Below are 17956 nucleotides of genomic sequence, written 5' to 3'. Positions count from 1 at the left end.
AACAATTGCCTCATTTATGTGATGCAAGCACAGGAAAAAAATGCTGTGGAGTTTTCCAAACTGTTTTTCAGCACTATCAAATGATGAGATAAATGAGAAGAGATGCCCTTTTTTTAATCCTCCTGCTGTTTAAGGCAGCAATTGACTGGGATGAGGAGGTAGAATGTAAAAGACCTATTACTACATAGCATTGTCCTTTCTTAATTTGCATTCACCACATTAATTGGATCCAAAGAAGGGGTTGCCTGTTAAATCAGATGTGTCTGTGTTACTTTATTTTTTGAGTGGAGACAGGTTTCTCAACTGGCTCAATGTTGTTACAAGCACACCTCAAACTCTTTGTGTTATATTTTGACTAGCTCCCTTATGAACATTGGGGCCACAGCTGAGGATGTCCCTCACACAGACATGTCCAGCCACCTAACTGTGATGAAGAAGAAGGCTCTGCTTCCTTTCAGTAAAGGATAAGTGGAATGTCCTAAGCTACTGTGTGTACAAAATTGAAACCCAATGAAGTTGGATGAAAGCGTGATTCCCTCAAATTAATGTAATATCCCAAAAGAATGCATCACTAATCCTACTCTTGCACTTGTATAGAGAAGGTACAGCAAGGTCACTGCTTCTCAGCCCTCTTAATTAAAAAGCAGACCTCGTGATAGGCAATTGTCCCTCAGGCCCAAAGATTTGCTTATCTCTTGCCAGCTCAGTAGTCAATACAGACTTTATCCAGAAATGGGATGAGAAGAACTGAAGAGCAAGACTCCCCACCTCTGGTAAGCCTTGTAATATGCCTCACAGAAATAAAAAGACATCTGCAAGATGATTTTTAGCATAGTACAGGAAGCACAACAGCATGTGGCATCCTAACAGCGCTGAAGCATAAGATCATAAGTTGCCTGAGCTCCAAGTGAGGGCAGGGCCTCCCGTCAGCTTTTCAATTCATTAATGCTTGCAGAAATAACAAGTCAGCAGCAGGTAGAGTCAGCTGAGCCCAGAAAGTAATAAACTTACCTAAACAAGGATATAGCAGGTCTCTGTGTATTTTACTGCCAGCTCCACGATGCTTCAGCAATGTGAAACATAATACAGTCCACTGGGATCAATGAAATTGTGTTAGCACATCAGTAACATACTTGAGGATCCAGCACTTGTAAATAGTTACCATGGTACTACAACTCCTTGCTCGGCTTGCCAAAAGATACACATCAGTACTGCAGAAAAATCTGATCACGATAACGAAGGCTGAGAAAAGCAAGTAAAAACTTGCTACAGACCCTGCTTCTAGTTTAGCTGCCATCCTTCAGTCAGTCCTGACCCTCTTTGGGATCCTAATGACATTATCTTTGCATTTGTCTTTGTGTACAGAGAATGTTAATAGAGAGATCCCGATCTGTTTATATTTCTGTAATAATGGATATTCAAATCTATGATGTACTTGCTTATCAAAATTATAAGGGTAGGTAGCTACATCTTTCTCTCTCCACATGGCAAAGAGAACTGTTAAGAGAATTTTAAGCAGGGAAGGAGCAAAGAAAATGTGATAAAATTATATGGGGATTGGGCCAATTAATCCGCAGCTCTCACTAATGTGATTTGCATGGACAAGGAATATATGGTTTACCCTGTAATATTTTCTAAAGACACCTAGAATCACTTATATCCTTCTATTTGATATAAAACAAAGAGAATAATTGCATATTTTCAAGGAGAAAACTTAGCACATATGTCTTCTTTGCAATTTCTTCCTCTGAACCAAATGTAAAATGGCTGCCAGATGCTCTGGTTATGGTTGTTAGAGATTTATGGCTTCATCCCACAGGCAATGAATAGTAGAAACAGCTACATTTAAAGACAATTTTATCAGTATAAACACAGACACATGATAAAAAGGAAGACTTATTATATGCAAGGAATAAACTTCAAGGGGAAAAGACCACTGGGAACTCAAGCAGGAAACTTTGAGAGCAAGTGGCCTCTTTCAACATCTTTCAGGTACAATGGTCAAAATTACAATATTAAAATTCAAAGCCAGAGATGCAGTTTAAGGTGGTGTAGCTCCTATCCTTTTTGGGAGAGCCTGCATGGCCACTTGGCAAAAGGCCTGGACAACAGTCCCTATTTGCCTAGTGTGTGAGAGCACACAGGGAGCATGGATAAAGCACACAGACTTGAGGGGGTGTGCCCCAAACTCATAATTTAAGTAAGAAGATGACTGTTAGCTATATTAAGCAGTAACTGGTGAATTATAAAGGAACTTCTGAAATGAAGAGTCTTCCTAAAAAGAAGTAAAGAAACACCACAAAAATTTGTATTGGAGTAGATAGATCTTGAAGTGAGAAGAGCAGCAGAGTGAGCCTTGTTTGGGTCTGGCAGAAGTTGCCCTGTGGCATCACCAGCCTGCCCAGTCTGGGCCAAGCATCCTCTCCTGGATTGCTTGAAGGATTTGGTACCCAGCCATTGAGGGACAGCATCTGTAGGGGTTAACATTTGTGAGTATCCAATATTGTGATCATCTGTCAAATGACTCTGAACATACAGTTCACCATTTGTCAGTTAATTTTGTGTCTATTAAAAATGAATAAACGGCTTCTATTCTGACTTAGCTGAAATACCTAATCAGTTTTGCCCCTGCAATATCCTCTCACATCATCTGTGACTTCTGTCATCTCAGAGTACCTTCATACAAGCCCAAGTCATCTATCTCCCATCAAGTTTGAGGTTCTGGGTTCTGGCAGATAAATAATGCATAGATTCCATATTTCTGGAGCTAAATTGGCCTCCTGTGGAGAAAACTATTTGCCTATAGCTTGTGCTTACAGATTGATTTTATTATGTTTTCCACAAATTCTTTCCTTTGAAAACTGTACTCCTCCCTCCCCAAACTGTCCCAAAGTCACAAGAACTCCCAGAAGGTTGATCTCTCAGGGAAAAAAATAGGAAAGCAGCCAAAACACTTGTCACCATTGTCTCACAAAAGTCTTTGCTTTCATATTCTTCCTCCTCCTGAGGCATGTTATTGCAACTTATATTTTGGTCTAGCACTGTGGAAGGTTCTTACATTTTTTGCATTGAACTTTATCCCTCCAAGGTTCTTTTCCATGGGAAGCAGTTGTTCTCAGGAAGTGGGGTTCTTTGTTTTTTCAGAAATTACTTTTGATGACCTTGGCAAGATGGAACACATCACTGTTAAAATCAATGCACCACTGCAATAAGTAGTCTATTGTAATCTTAGCAAAGCAGTAACACTGATTTACACATATAATTGAATGCCACAAATAGACCTGCACTGGATGAAGAAACATGGCCAACAGAAGCACTTATTTTATGTGCTTTCCTCTTTTTGTTATGACTTTGTCTCTGTATATGTAGAGACAGTTACTAATTTCCTGAATCACCGTCACTCAGAAATATGTAGGACAAGCTGTCTCCTCTGTTCACGCATTAGCAGGTATGATTCCTTCCTGATTTGCCTTCTGGTATCTTCCTAATTAAAGCTGGAGATATTAGCAAAGCCAGGTTGAGAATTATGATTGATTATACTCTTTCCTTTAAAAGACATTTGGGAGAAATAATCCCATATTTTTGTCATCTTTTTAGAAATTTTAGTTTTCTAGTCTTTGTCTGTAACTGTCATACTCCCATTCCACCAAATTTTTAAATAAAAATTATTAATATGGCAATTCTGGGTGGTATCTGCCATGAATAAAGTTGAAATTAAGAAAACAAACCACCTGGACACTAAAATTTTGGAAAGGTTCTCACTATGATTTAGAATTTTGGACTCTTGGGCTGTTTTTCCCCATAAATCATTTGCTATATAATGATACCTGAGCTAACTGGAAGCTGGCTTGGAGACTGCATGAAATCTAACAATCCAAAAGTGAGGTGTGTCCCTTACTGCGTTGCTACACTGGTTGTATTCAAGGCCAGATTGAATTATCTGCATTCTGGGGTACAGAAATGGCCCCTTGTTGAACCAGGGGTGGTTTACATTAGATGTCAGGAAAAAATTCTTCATGGAAAGAGTTGTCAAAAGCTGGAACAGACTGAAGTGATGGAGTCCTCATCCCTGGAAGTGCTCAGAGAACATGTGGTAAGGGCACTTGAGGACATGGTTTAGTGGTGAGCACGGTGATGGTAGACTCATGGTTGGATTTGGTAATTTTACAGGGTTTCTCCAATCTTAATGATGATTATATGATTATAAGTGTGAATACCCTTAGAGCTAGTAAAGGCTCAGAAACCAGTAAGAGCCCAAGTGTCATATTTTCTTGTCTCTGTCCTGGGTTGAGCTGGCAAAACACCAACTGTCCAAGACAGAGTGAAAATGGTTCCTCCTGCCCCCAACCAGCCAAGGGAAAAAGAAGAGGGAGAGGAAAAAAAACCCTCAAAATCAGGTTTATGCTGGAACTAACTACATGTATTTATACAGAAAAGAGAAAATTAAGAGGATACTACAATATAACACACACTTACACAAGTTATGTATAACAAGAAATAACTTCCCACTTCCCAGTAAACACAAATTCTACCATTTTAACTACAAATCATTCTAGAGAAGTTGGTTCTTCAGAGACAGACTTAAGCAGAGAGAAAAGCTAAGAACAAATATTTTACTTCCCTCAGATAACATGATGTTAAGCCGGTGCTCTGGGCTTGGGCCTCCCCATCCCTCCTGGGACAGCAGAGTGTCTTGCTGGCACCACAGCTGTGAAGCAGCTGAACAAGCCACACCCACACACCAGCTCTTACCCCTTTTGAGATGATGCAATATGGTGTGGAATACAATATTATTGGCTGGAAGAAGTCAGTTGTTAGCTAGCTCAGTCCAGCTTAAATCAACTGACAATCCTAGGCCTAGCTGAACTTCAAAACCTAAATTTAGGCCCACCTGACTAAACCCATAACAGTCTCTTTCAACTTAGGTAAGAGAAGTGAGTTAGGAAAGTTTATTTATCACTGAGATATATATCTCTCAAGGCAAAATGACCAGGTACTGGCCACAGGCTTAGTAATATTCTCATTTATCTTCTGTCTTGCTTACTGTTGAGAAAATTTAATTTTTCAGCCAGCCACTTAAAGCATCTGTACTTTCACCTGGCTTCCCATCTCCTAGATAACCTCTGCAGCATGGAGGGACTCTTTGGTGCAGATGTGTTTGGTCAGGGTGACACAGCGGGTCTCTCACTCTGTTAGGGATGCACAGTAACAGTCAGTGGCCTCTGCTGGTCTAAGAGCATCATTAAAATTAATAGCACATGAAACTTGCTGAACTGAACTAGAATATTCAAAAGCAGACTTAGGTCTCTAAGTCAAAAAATATTTTAACCCTCTCTCTCTCTTTGGGATTGAGTGGAGATTTCCCCATGTGTCTGCAAGCCTATAGAGCAAACCCTTTCTTTAGAACTCTGCTTAACCAGTTTTCTAACTCAGTGATTTAAAATTTTTTTTGAATACATAAAATATCTGAACAAACAGAAAATACCCTGAAGAAGGAGGTTCCTATTAGCATGAATACAAGCTCTTGCTGCAGTATAAACAACCATATCTTTCCCCCTGAAAAGAAGAATATTTTCTGTTTCTGCCAAACCTGAAACAGGTATTTTATTGATGTTTCAATCAGAAATATGGCACAGTCATATTGTGGTTCTAAAAAAACCTTCAGCCTCTCAAAACCTTCAGGGCTGGGTTGCATGGGGCGGTGAACAACCTGGTCTAGTGGAAGGTGTCCCTGCCCATGGTAGGGTTGTTGGAAATAGATAATGTTGAAGGTCCATTCCAACTCAAATTATTTGGACTCCACGATTCAAATCTTGAAAAAAGTAGAGGTCCTTCATCCAATTTTACACATCCAGACTATTTTTTGCATTCTGAAGCAGGCACGGATGGAAGATTTCATCTCTGTTTCAAAGCTGCTGTGGCTGCAGTTCAGCCTCCTGATCAGGCTCACAGAGAGTTTCTACATAACAGCACTCCACTGATACAATTGATCTGGGCTGTTTGGCACAGGTTACAAAGAGTTTTTGTGTTGACTGTCCAAAAGAGTAACTGGGCTTTTGCAAAGCAGAGACTGAAAATGGGCAACACTGGTTTAATTTTTATTTTCAGATTAGCTGTGGACCATCAGTTGGTGAGCAGTCCCACTTAAGCACGGATTGGTCTTTTTATCTCTTTTTACACTTCTCCAAGCTCTTTTTATTTCTTAATTCACATCTTGAAGTTAGTGATGAACATGTTCATTTTCCCCTGATGGCCATGGTAAGAAGAAAATGAATCCTCCATGTAGCTATAGCTATGAGTTCCAATCTCAGCTCCCGGTCATTCTGAAGTGACATCAAAGGACTTCAAATGAGATCAGGTGACATATTAAAGGTTACAGAAGGAGTCTGTGGAAGAAGCAGAAGCCAAGTGCCAATCTTGTGAGTGCATGAGGTGTGTGAATCAACACATGTATTTTATGACACTGCTGTCTTCTTTTCTCAACCAGTTCCCACCATTGTAGAAAAGGAGCTGGCTGACTTCAAGCACAGGTACCTTTTGCAATTACTGTTTCTGTTTTTCTGTACTACAGGGTTATGGCTAACATCAAATCTAGCATATCCACTTGCAACCAGTAAAACATCAGAAGGAATGGTTTAACCATGGCTAATTTTCAGTCCTTGACTTTTCTTGGTCTTTTCATCTTGTGTTTGCTGTGGGTCAATGTAGAGACAGTGAATTACATTTTTTAGAATTCCTGCTGACCCTTTCATGCACAAGCAGCTGCATTTTAGCTGTGCATCCCTTTGGAGTCTTACGTGCTCACAGGATGCACCTCCTGCCTCTCTCCTCCCCTCCTGTGCATTCTGCTCTCTATGGTGCCACCCTACAACAGGGCCCAACAAAGGTGGGGACAGCTGGGATGTGTTGGAATGCACAGATGTTCATTTGCTTTATGAAGTTCCAGACAGCATAATTGTAGGCAAAGTGGATTAGGCAAAGTGAAGGCTGACTGAATTGAATGTGAAGATTTCATTAAGAAACACAGCTTAGTGAAGAACCATGTCAGGTTTTCACTGTAATCCCAAAGCCTCACATTCTCAGACATTGTTGAGAGCCTGAAGGAAACCCATAGGAAACTCAAAGTGCAATGACTGGTAATGAGTTTCCTCTGGGATCACTGACTTTTCTCTGGGATCACTGACTTTTCTCTGGGATCACTATTTTCTTCAGCAACTCCATATGATCATGCAGCCAAATCTGGAAAAATGAGATTGAAATATAGTCTTTGACAAACAGTCAAATCAGTGTGTCCACCAATGTAGGGAAGCTTCTTAAATACATGCTCATATCTCTCAGTAGTGCATTAACAGAGACATGAAGATGGCACCACAAGTGGGAGCATTGTAAGGCTGAGATGGAGGGTGTCAGGTTACAGCAACTGACCGACACAGCCCTTGTTAATTTTTTCCATGCTGCCAAAAAGAGCTGGAGTCCATTCCCAAGCTCTGGATAGCCTCCAGTCTCTGCTCTCAGCAGATGTAGTGAGGAAGGATCACAAGCTCAGTGAGCAAATCTACTGTCTATTTCTAACTAAGAAAAAAAATCCAGAGCAACACAGAGCTGAAAGACCTTATTCTAGGAATTGTGGGAATGGGTGAAAAAAACCAACAGAAACAAATATGTAGAGGTCAGGAATGACTGTAGTTTTTGTATTCACCTATCTACTGCTCTGAAACCTCACAGATACTGAGGTCTGAATGGTTTGGGAAATTTTGAACCACCATTTTTGATTAAGGAATTAGGTTTCAGTGAAAACAAGGGTTGTACCCATTCTGTCTAAAGGGAAGCAGCTACAACACTCTTAAAACTATCCGTTTTGGTATTTTAAGGGTAAAAGAGTGTAAAAATATTTTAAGTTTCTCATCTATTAGTTTTGTTTTAAAACCATATGTAGCATAAAAACAGGTAATACATACACAGTAATGAATTTAAATAAACTCTCTATGTGGATCTTATGCAGAAAAAAATAGTTTAGCTTTTTTTTTCCTAACAAAAACAACAACAACTCACAAACACTACTTACTTGTGGGAGTTAATCTTCCTTCCCTGCTGAATTCTATTTGTGAGCTTTCCTGTATTAAGCCACCTGTAAAGGAAAATATTTGTGTAGCAAACTTACAAGTGCTGTTTTCTGTTTCCAGTCACCTCTCCTTGATAACATTTTGTGGGCATTGCAAACTGATTCTGAATAGCTGTAGTTCCTTTGTAATTGACTTGTTACTGATTAGAGCCCTTCCCTGTGTGGAGTATCTGAGTGCTGCCTCCAGCTCTGGGTTCCCCAGCACAGCAAGGACATCATGTTGGAGCAAGTTCAGAGAAGGGTCCACCAAGATGATCAGAGGGACAGAGCACTTCTCCTATGAGGAAGGCTGAAAGAGTTGGGATTGTTCAGCCTGGTGAAGAGAAGGCTCTGGTACCTGAAAGGGGCCTACAGGGAAGATGGAAAGAGACTATTTACAAGAGCATGTAGTGACAGGACAAGGGACAATGGATGCAAACTAAAAGAGAATAAGTTTTGATGAGATATTAGGAAGACATTCACTGTGAGGGTTGTGAAACACTGAAAAAGGTTGTCCAGAGAAGCTGTGGATGCCCCATCCCCAAAAGTGTTCAAGGCCAGGCTGGATGGGGCTTGGAGCAACCTGGTCTAGTGGAAGGTGTCCCTGCCTATGGAATGGGGGTTAGAACTAGGTGATCTTTAAGGTCCCTTCCAACCCAAGCCCTTCTATGACTCTAACATTACATCCCCTCAAAATTGTTTGGTGTATAATGCAAAATATCTGTGTTATTCAGCTATCTGCGTTATTCAACTGTGAGAAGTGAAGTAAATTCAGAGGATTTCTGGAAGTATTGCAGTTTCAAATAATTTACTGGCTCTTCAAAGGTAAACTTAACCAGTCTACAGGTACACTGATATTCATGAAAGTGACAGCGCTATGGACAGTCCCAAGATGTGAATATGCTGATTATGGCACAGATAGTTCTGCATTTCACAGTAAATTTTAATGGATGAAATGAAACTTTTTGAAAGAAAAAAAGAGTTGGATCATGTGAAATACAATCTTTTTAGATTGCTAAGCATCAATATGGTAGTGTCAAGTGTCGAAACAGTGTTGTTTCCACTGTTGCACACTGTGTTTTTGCAAGACATGTAAGACTTACAAGGCAGTTAAATGCCTCCCTGACATCCGATCCCGTCAGATCTCGGAAGCTCAGCAGGGTCAGCCCCGGATTAGTACTTGGATGGGAGACCTCCTGGGAAATGCCGGGTGCTGTAGGTTCTAGTCCTGAGGACTTCACTGGCACTGTCCAAGCTCGCTCGGCCGTGGCAGATGAACCTCAGGACTGAAACGGTGGGGCCAGTTCTGCGCACGCTGAGCCTCACCTAAAATCCACTGCGCAGGCTGGAAGGGCACAGCCACGTGGGGACAGCCCTGCCCAAATCTGCGTTTGCGAAGCTGAGCCACACACACACACACACACCTTGCAGGTGGCTTCTCCAAACAGCACATCCTTGAGAGAGCCTAAGAATGTATGAGAAAATGTTTTAGTCACTTCTAATAGCACCTAATATGTGAGAAACCCAGGAAAATCCATTTAACCTATATAATTCTAAAAATCTACAAAACTTACATTAAAATCCTTAGGCATCAGTATAATGGTGAAAAATGCACCACTGAGCTCTGCTCATTTTTAACCTGTATCTAACATTATTCTCATCCATTCTTGGGTCTAATTCAGTCTTAATAGAAACAGCCATGACTCCTGCTGAATTCAATGTTTAAGTGAAATGATAAGAGGTGATAAAGGCCAGACTGCAAAGTTGCAGAATTTAGTGATGCACCATTACACTCCAATTAAAAAATGCAAAAAGTCACATTTGTAATCATTTGAAAATGAATCGAAACAGGGCTGAGAGGCAGAATTTTGTAAGTTTTTTCCTTGGTTGTGACAAAAGCGTTCATGTTTGAAGAAACACTCATTGGACAATAGTAAAAATTAGATTCACTGTCTTTTTGTTTGTTTGTTTTGTGGAATGAAAGAGTGGAGGGAAGAAGCCCCCTTTAATCTGTGAGTTGACTAGCTGGACTGCTGCAAAAAATGTAAGGTATTATCTAGTTGGTTTTATAATCCAATATAGCAATTCACAAGCCACAGAGTCCCCATAAAGATGTTACAAATGCAAATTACAGTGATTTTATTTCATCTAATACTTTGGATACCTGAGGGCTTTTCTGCATCCCAGTGCTTCCCACTCTTTGCTTATGCATTGTGCTCAGGCAGGACAGCAAAAATTCTCCCACCAACACCAAGGAAAAACCACACTTAATGTCTGCCTTGTATTTCTCCATGCAGTCCTTCTCAGCCACTCTTTCTCAGATATTTTTGGGTGCCTACTTCCATAGTCTCCAAGCTGTGGACTGGGGCCTTCAAGTCCTTTCCTTTGGGTCCTAATAACCATAAATTCCCAAGGCCACAGCATGGCACAGGCAGAGGTGATAATTTGTTAAACTTTATATGCTGATGAGAATAAGTCAAAGGACATTAAAGTGTTCATATTAAATTACAATTTATTAATCGGGTTGGTGTATTGTTTCTGCTTAATTTTACAGTTATGTAGCTCTCAGCACCATAGCCCAGACCTTGAGTAATACCTCCCATCCCCTTGTTGTCATGCTACAGCTGCAAAAAACACTTAAGCTGCTGCCATCCCATTGCTGATCCAAGAGCTGAGCTACTCCTGGGATCTGCCACTTCACAGGCAGAAGTTTGCTTAACTATACCAGCAGCTGTGGCAGCTGAAAGAAGAGAGTTGGTGCTGAGGCAGAGTGTAGTCTCTCACTTCCTCCATGCCAACAGCAAAGCAAGGACTCCTGCCAGCACTGGTGGGAAAGGAAGGTGGAGAGCAGTGAATGTTCCAGCTTTGGAGGACAAGTGTGACTATTGCCAGAGGCAGGTATGGGGAACTGGCTGTCCTTCACTCCCACTGTAGCCAGATCACTGTGGAGTCCTTCCCAGGCTCACTGGTCACAGGTGACTGTGACTTTACTAACTGGATATTTCTAACAAAGAACTCTACTCACTAAGCTTCAGCCAGACCAGTATATTCTCTGCAGTTCAATAGGAAATCAAAGGAAAATATTTTGGCTGAAAAACTTGGTGTTCTTAACTCCCCAGGGCTCAGCTTCTGGATCTGTTCTGCCAATCCTGGAGTCCAAGATAAGTCTTTCTTTTACTTACTTTGAGAATTAATAGGGTTGGAGTGAGTAATTGTTGAAAATTCTAAGGAGATCAAAGCTCTCTATCAATTTGAAATTGGCTTGATGAGTGACATCAGTATTAAAAGTAAGCTCATCTCAGTAGTGCTAGAGACTTCATCTAGCCAACATATTCAAGATGGAAAAAGAAAAACACAAAAGGAGGAATGAAAATTTTAAACCTAAGCCTATCTTTGGAGTGAGTTGACTCACAGATGCCCCAAATGAGGGCAGTTAGGAAGTGAAAAAGTTCAGCTCAAAGAATGGACAGTCAGCTGCAGCTGAGGAAATAATTCTCATTATCTGGGAGCCAAAAGAGAAAATTTATTTTCTAAAAGAAACTGAATATTTTCTACAAATACATATGGATGCTTTGATTATTGTAGCTTCATTATAATGAAAAATAATCAGTGAACCCTGCTGCCTGTCTGTACTGAATTTATACAAATATTTTATTTCACAAGTTTAGGAGTAGCTGGACCTTGGTATGGGAAAGCTCAGCCACTGTCAAGAATGATAACTTCAAGACATATCTAATTCTGCAGTAACATCTTGTGGTTGGATTTTGGCCATACTTGTCTATTTTCCCTGAAGTGAGAGAGATGTGGAACACCTCATCGTGCTCAGAATTTCATTGTGTTCCTGACAGGAAAACTTGGGAATATCAGAAAGAAACAAACAATAAAATTGAGCAGGAGGATGGCCTATGGTTTGAATGAAAATTATGCAGAACAGACTGGAAAGATGTTTTAGAAAGCAAAATAAGATGTGAATGGGATGACATGGAGAACAAAGAAATAAGAAGGCTCCCGTCTTTGAAAAATGCAAGGAAGTAAAGGAAATACATACAGTGGTTAGTCTCTGCAAAAGAGGAGTGCTGTTACATATCCAGCCTCAGGATAATTCAAGTATTGTTTGAGATCCTCTGAGCCTCATGATGGACAGCAGAAATAAACAAACCACCATGTGTGTATATATATATATATATATATATATATATATATATATATTTAGAGAGAGAGAGAGAGAGAGAGAGATGTATCCCAACACCTCAAAATATCAAATCATAGAACCATGGAATGGTTTGGGGTAGAAGGAACCTTCAAGATTATCTAGTTCAAAATCTCCTGCCATGGGCAGGGACACCTTCCACTAGATCAGATTGCTCTAAGCCCTGCCCAGCCTGGTCTTGAACACTTCCAGGGATGAGACATCCACAACTTCTCTGGGCAGAATGTGCCAGTGTCTCACCATTCTCACAGTTGTAAATGCCTGGTTGTAAATGGTTATAATGGGACACTCCAGAACTTCCTCCGTGAGAGTCTTCCAAGGCTAGAGCAGCACAGTTACATGTACTCACTGAGCAGAGGAAGGATTGTTATGTTGTCAAAGCTGAGATATGGTGCTTATAATAATCGTCTAATTTTAGTATAGACTTCCTGAGAAGTCCACAGTGCAGCTTCTCTGAGCATAGGTCTAGTACCATCTGAGATGCCTGGGATGACCCTCCCTGGCCTGAGGCTGATAACATAAAACACAGAGGTCCCCTGTAGGTTCAATATCATATCTGCGAACTTCATCTGGTTATCTCTGGATACCCTCGTGCATCTTAAAGGGCGTGAGACACCTTTGTGTCTATGACTGAATTGAGCCCTGATGTGCCACTTCACTCCTGATTTCTGAAACAGGTCTACGATTTGAAATACTTTCTTTTCTGAAATGAGATATTTAGTGAATTTGATAGACTCTAAGCAGGGTTCAGTCTGAAGTTCAGACAATACAATACAAGGGTCTGCATGGAAATGTCTGTATGGAAACCAATTGTCTAAGTCAACAGAGAGATGATCAGTGACCCAGCAGAGCCTGGCAGGTAATTCAGCTGATCAATCACCAGGTGCCTACTTTTGGGAGATGTGAATCACTCTCTACAGGCCATTGACTGTATTGATTAGGTATCCATAGACCGTAACAGGAGCTCAGACAGCTGCATGCCATTAAACACCCATCTCAATTTAGTTGCCTTAATTAGTTACAGTGATTGCACCTTAGTGAGTGTGATCTGCTCATGTAATCAGAAGAGGCACCTGAGACAGCCTCAGGTACTCAAGACATCCACACGGATGGGGCTGGCAGATAAGACATGGGACAAAAGGGAGGGCAACTGTGCTCTGGGGGCATCTCAGACTGTACTAGATGTCTGTGTAAGGGCAGCTTGACCTCATCTGTGGAAGAAGTTTGATCTCCTTTGGGTCTTCTGTACATGGCATAAAAGATGCTTGACAATATCTGTTTGCCTCAGTTGTCTCAGCTTAGGCACAGGACATCACTGAGGGCACCATTAAGTACCTCAGACATCTGCACAGGGCCAGCAGGTGGGACACAGGACTTGGAAGTAGCATCTGGAGACAGTTGAGTGGCCCTACAGTACCCAAAATGAGGTGGAGATATGTTTATATATTGCATCTATGGTTTTAGCTGAGTTGTTTCCCCTGTTGAAATTTTCTGCTCTACTCTTTCATATTAAGCAAATTTTGGTTTTCTGTCCAGCATCTCTACAGTGAAAATTGTTGGGGTTTTTTTGTTGTTGCTTTGTTTTGTTTTTCTGAATGGCAAAATGCAGTATTTTTAATAGGTGAACAGATATTGGTGGGAGTGTCCTAAATGTACACATGCATATATTGCACTTGAAAATGAAGTCTGATAGGCCTAAAAGAAAAACCTACAATTTTTAAAAAATTAGGGAAACAAAAGGCCTAGCTGTACTAGGAACCTTGCAAGATGCTGTGAGGACAAATACTGCTGCAAAGCTGGAAGGAAGCCAGGAAAACACAGTAGCTTCTCTTCTGTCACAAAGACAGAAGAGAAGCTAAATGAGGGAGAGAAAAACAAGACCCAAGACATGACACTGATAGAAACACAGAAAAATAGGGAAAGTATGAATGCAGACTTGAGGAAAGATACAGAAACTGTAGAAGACACGTGCAAGAATGGTGAGAAAAAGAACAAACCCCAAATCTGGTGTGCTGTAGCACCAACTGGTTGAACGGGATGCTGAAGGAGAGGATAGATTCACAATGTTCTGCTTTTGATAGTAAAGCTGACTACATAAATACATGCCTTTTTCCTTCTGCTCCCACACATATCACACATATTCCCACTGCGTTGGCTACACTGCTTGAAGAATTTAATTCTGTTTTCCTGCTCATTTTAAAGGGTTATATTTCCCTTCTATGCACGCTATATTTCTGCAGCCCTGGTTTCAGAGCAGCCTCATGAAGAGTGACAGTGTGACAACTTTGTGCTGCAGAGCAGGCAAGGGAGAACAATTGCCCATGCAAAAGGCTGTGCTGGCTGCTATGGCTTTGCCATCACAACCAACGGATCCAGAAATACATACTGACACAGCATTGTTTTGTTGCCCCATTCTGTTTCTTTTACAAAAGCTGATCCACCTGGGAAAAGCTTGTGATCCCACTCTAATTCCAGGTTAATTTCAGCTCACCACAGCAGCCCTCATTGCAATGCATGCCAGGTCAGCAGTTGTGGTCATTCCAGAAAACTTAAAGGCATGGAATTTCATTTTCAGAGGAGTTTTTGTTTGAGGTTTTTGTTTTGTTTGAGGGTTTTTTGTTGTTGTTTTTTGTTTGGTTGGGTTTTTTTTAATTCACTGTTACCGGGTAAATTGTTGGTAAGAATGCCACAGGGATATATCTAGAGCAGCTGCTCTTTGAAGGGATGTGATTTCAGCACTGTATGTTCTTCTCAGACCTGGCTAAAGACCCATTAAAAAAGGCTTTATCATGGTACTGTGCATGCTGAAATCTCAATGCTGTAGCCATAGCCTGGTGGACCCAGACCCTGGGGGGTTCTTTACAAAGGTTATTCTCCAGGGGATAATGTCCAGTGCTGTCTGCGTCACCAGTAAAAGGATAAAAGGACAAAAGCACAGATGGAACCCTTGTAATTACAGGTATTGCCTTATATCTTGCAGGTCAGAAACCACTGGCAGATGACATAAACCTACTCCTGTGAATTTAGTGAGGCACAAATTCAGAACAGGATTAATTCAAGTGCTGCCTATCAACAAAAGCTTGGCAATGACAATGTTTGAGGAAGGCTGTTAGTTGTGGACTCTCAAGTGGAACAACAAGAAAATAAAGGCAGCAGTATATTGGACTACACCTTTAGAAGGAGTTAAGACAAGGTAAATGGTAGAGTAAATAAGGTCTAATCAGTTTTGATCACATTTGATACTGCTTGTCTTCTGACACAGTATGAATGTTCATGGCTCTCTTGAAATATGAGCATGTTAATGATGTTAAAGGAGTGCCTGGACAGTGCTCCAAGGCACATAGTTTAGTTGTAGGCAGTCCTGCACAGAGCAGGAAGTTGGACTTGGTGATCCTTATGGGTGGGTCCCTTCCAACCTGAGATACTCTGATTCTATGCAATGTTACTAATGATGGGAAGGTGCTAGAGGCACTCTCTCCTGAGTAAGAATTTTGATGTCTTTGGGTCTTCCTGCTGTTAAGTCTTTTATGGTGTTTGGCCTCTATAAAAGAGCAATTCAGGCCAAGTGATGAAACATGGGGAGGAGGGTGAACACCGCACTGAGAAGCAGCACGTGTGTTTTACAGTAACAGATGGCACACAGAAGTATCTGCCAGATCATTTTGACCCAGATGAGAGTGATTCCTCACAAAGCAAGGAAGACAAAAGTATTACTTGCTTTTTATTGCACACACTTAATTACATAATTAGTAGATGCCTGAGACCAGCACTGCACCAGCCTGCAGCTGATACTGCAGAAGCAGAAGTTTCTTCAGAAAGTTGTGTAGCACAGGAGCAGAAGTTCAGCCAGAAAAAAAGAAAAATGTAATGGAAAGGAGAACAAACACATGAATGTTTGCATGCACTGGGCAAAGTAGCAGAGTTTAATATGAGTTCAGAAGTTTGACAATGATGTAAAATCAGGCAAGTTTTATTGGTTGTCTTATAGGAGTGGGCAATTTTGTACTTCTCCTCTGTTATCCTTCCATGTGTACAAACACCAGCTTCATAAATAAGAGGAATAAAAAACCAAACCAAAACAACAACAAAAAACAGTCCATGAGAGTTGAAAGATAGAACAAAGATAAGCACTCAAAAAAAGGGGCAACTGCTACTACTTCAAGAACCTGCTGCCTTTTTTTTTTCTTGAAACAACTGCTGTCACTTAGAGGACAAAGGACCATTTTTTTATGTTTCTGGAATTCTTTCTTAAAGCAGTGCTTTGAAATAGTTGACATGACTCAGACAATACTCCTAGCAAAATCTTTGGGCATGGATCTTGGTATTTTCAGGCTCCATGAGGATTTCTGTAGTGTTGCACATGATTACAGTGTTGCTGAAAGCAGGTACGTCATTGCTTATCCTTCATGTGCTGGAGTCAGGCTCTATCTACCAAGTATGCAGGTACTGAAGGGGAAGGCATACACTTATAAAACTCCTGCATGGTTCTTTTCTTTGGGACACACCATATGCCTGCCAAAAAAAGCCTCACTGATTATGTAGAGACAGGAGCATTGAATCCTGTGACCATTGGGATAACCATATGACAAAGTTCTTCAGAGAACCTTGACAAACACTGGGAACACATGGCTCTCCCGTGTCTCATGGTGTCGCAGGTGAGCTCCTGTATTAACATATTACCCCTTGTCGCAGGTTTGGCCCAGCTGTTGCCAACCCTGGACTGGCCCCCCTTCCCCCTCCCAGAGCCTTCCCAGCAAAGGAAAGGGAAAAAAAAACCAGAAAAGACACGCACTCTAAAGAAACTGAACTGAATAAAAAGAATAAATTATATTTACTAACATTTACAAACCACACTGTATACACAATACAGAGGATCCCACCCCCCAGGGGAGAGAGGAAGGGAGAAAAGGGGATTGATTAGCTGGGAAATAGGGAAGACACCAACCCAACCCAAAGAAACCGAATGGATCAAAACAAATACAATTAAAAATCTCAAGGAAGGGGAACAAGAATGAAACAACCTCACCCAGGACAGGAGAAACACCAGGGACCGGAGGGACCAGACTTCAACCACCTCCCACCAGCTCCTCAGCCCAGCAAGGGAAGGAAGACAGGAATAAAACCACTCCCCCCCTGCTACGTGGAAGACACGTGTGGAATACTTGTAACTTCCTTAGATACAATGGTTACTGAGGAAGCCATGGGTCAAACCATTACACCCCTGAATACAGTGAGTTCAAGGTGGAGTTAACCATGTTTTGAGCAAATCAGAAAACTCTGTCTAAATCTAGTGCAGGATTATAACACTGGAATAGTTAGAGACTTAATTAAGAAACTACTGGGATGACAATTGAGTCTAAAACCTTTTGAGTTTCCACACAAAGTTTAGTTTTCTTTGCTTTTCTTATGAAACTGTAAATCAGGTCCTACCTTTTTTGTCATCTCTTCTTCATTAAGACTATATGCCTGAGCAATTTGACTTTTTAATGAAGCTGTGGTGACACATGCAAATCTTTTAGATGGTGCCAGACTTGCATAAGAAACTCAATGAGAAAAGGGTCTATTCAGGGACAAGTCATGGACAGCAAGTTAAAGTAAGGTTTGATCTGGCAGCAAATTGGGAAGTTCATGCATTTGGCTCATTA

The 17956-nt window shown here is 41.0% G+C and overlaps 1 long non-coding RNA gene across 2 annotated transcripts; it reads right to left on the bottom strand.

Moving 5' to 3' along the window:
* Window positions 1-4420: 4420 nt before the first annotated feature.
* LOC139668245 (uncharacterized) lies at window positions 4421-17418 on the bottom strand. 2 transcript variants are annotated; one of them, XR_011697000.1, is made up of 3 exons: window positions 17338-17418; window positions 8066-8128; window positions 4421-6386 (listed from the first exon to the last, which is right to left on the bottom strand). It is a non-coding gene; the product is annotated as an uncharacterized lncRNA (long non-coding RNA). The 2 variants fall into 2 exon arrangements; XR_011697001.1 differs by having other exon boundaries at window positions 8066-8411; window positions 17338-17400.
* Between the last annotated feature and the right edge of the window lie 538 nt (window positions 17419-17956).

Source organism: Pithys albifrons, chromosome 2, assembly GCF_047495875.1.
Source record: "Pithys albifrons albifrons isolate INPA30051 chromosome 2, PitAlb_v1, whole genome shotgun sequence".
NCBI lineage: Eukaryota > Metazoa > Chordata > Aves > Passeriformes > Thamnophilidae > Pithys > Pithys albifrons.
The sequence above is the reverse complement of the archived record's forward strand: the minus strand, read 5'-3'. Positions and strand labels throughout refer to the sequence as shown.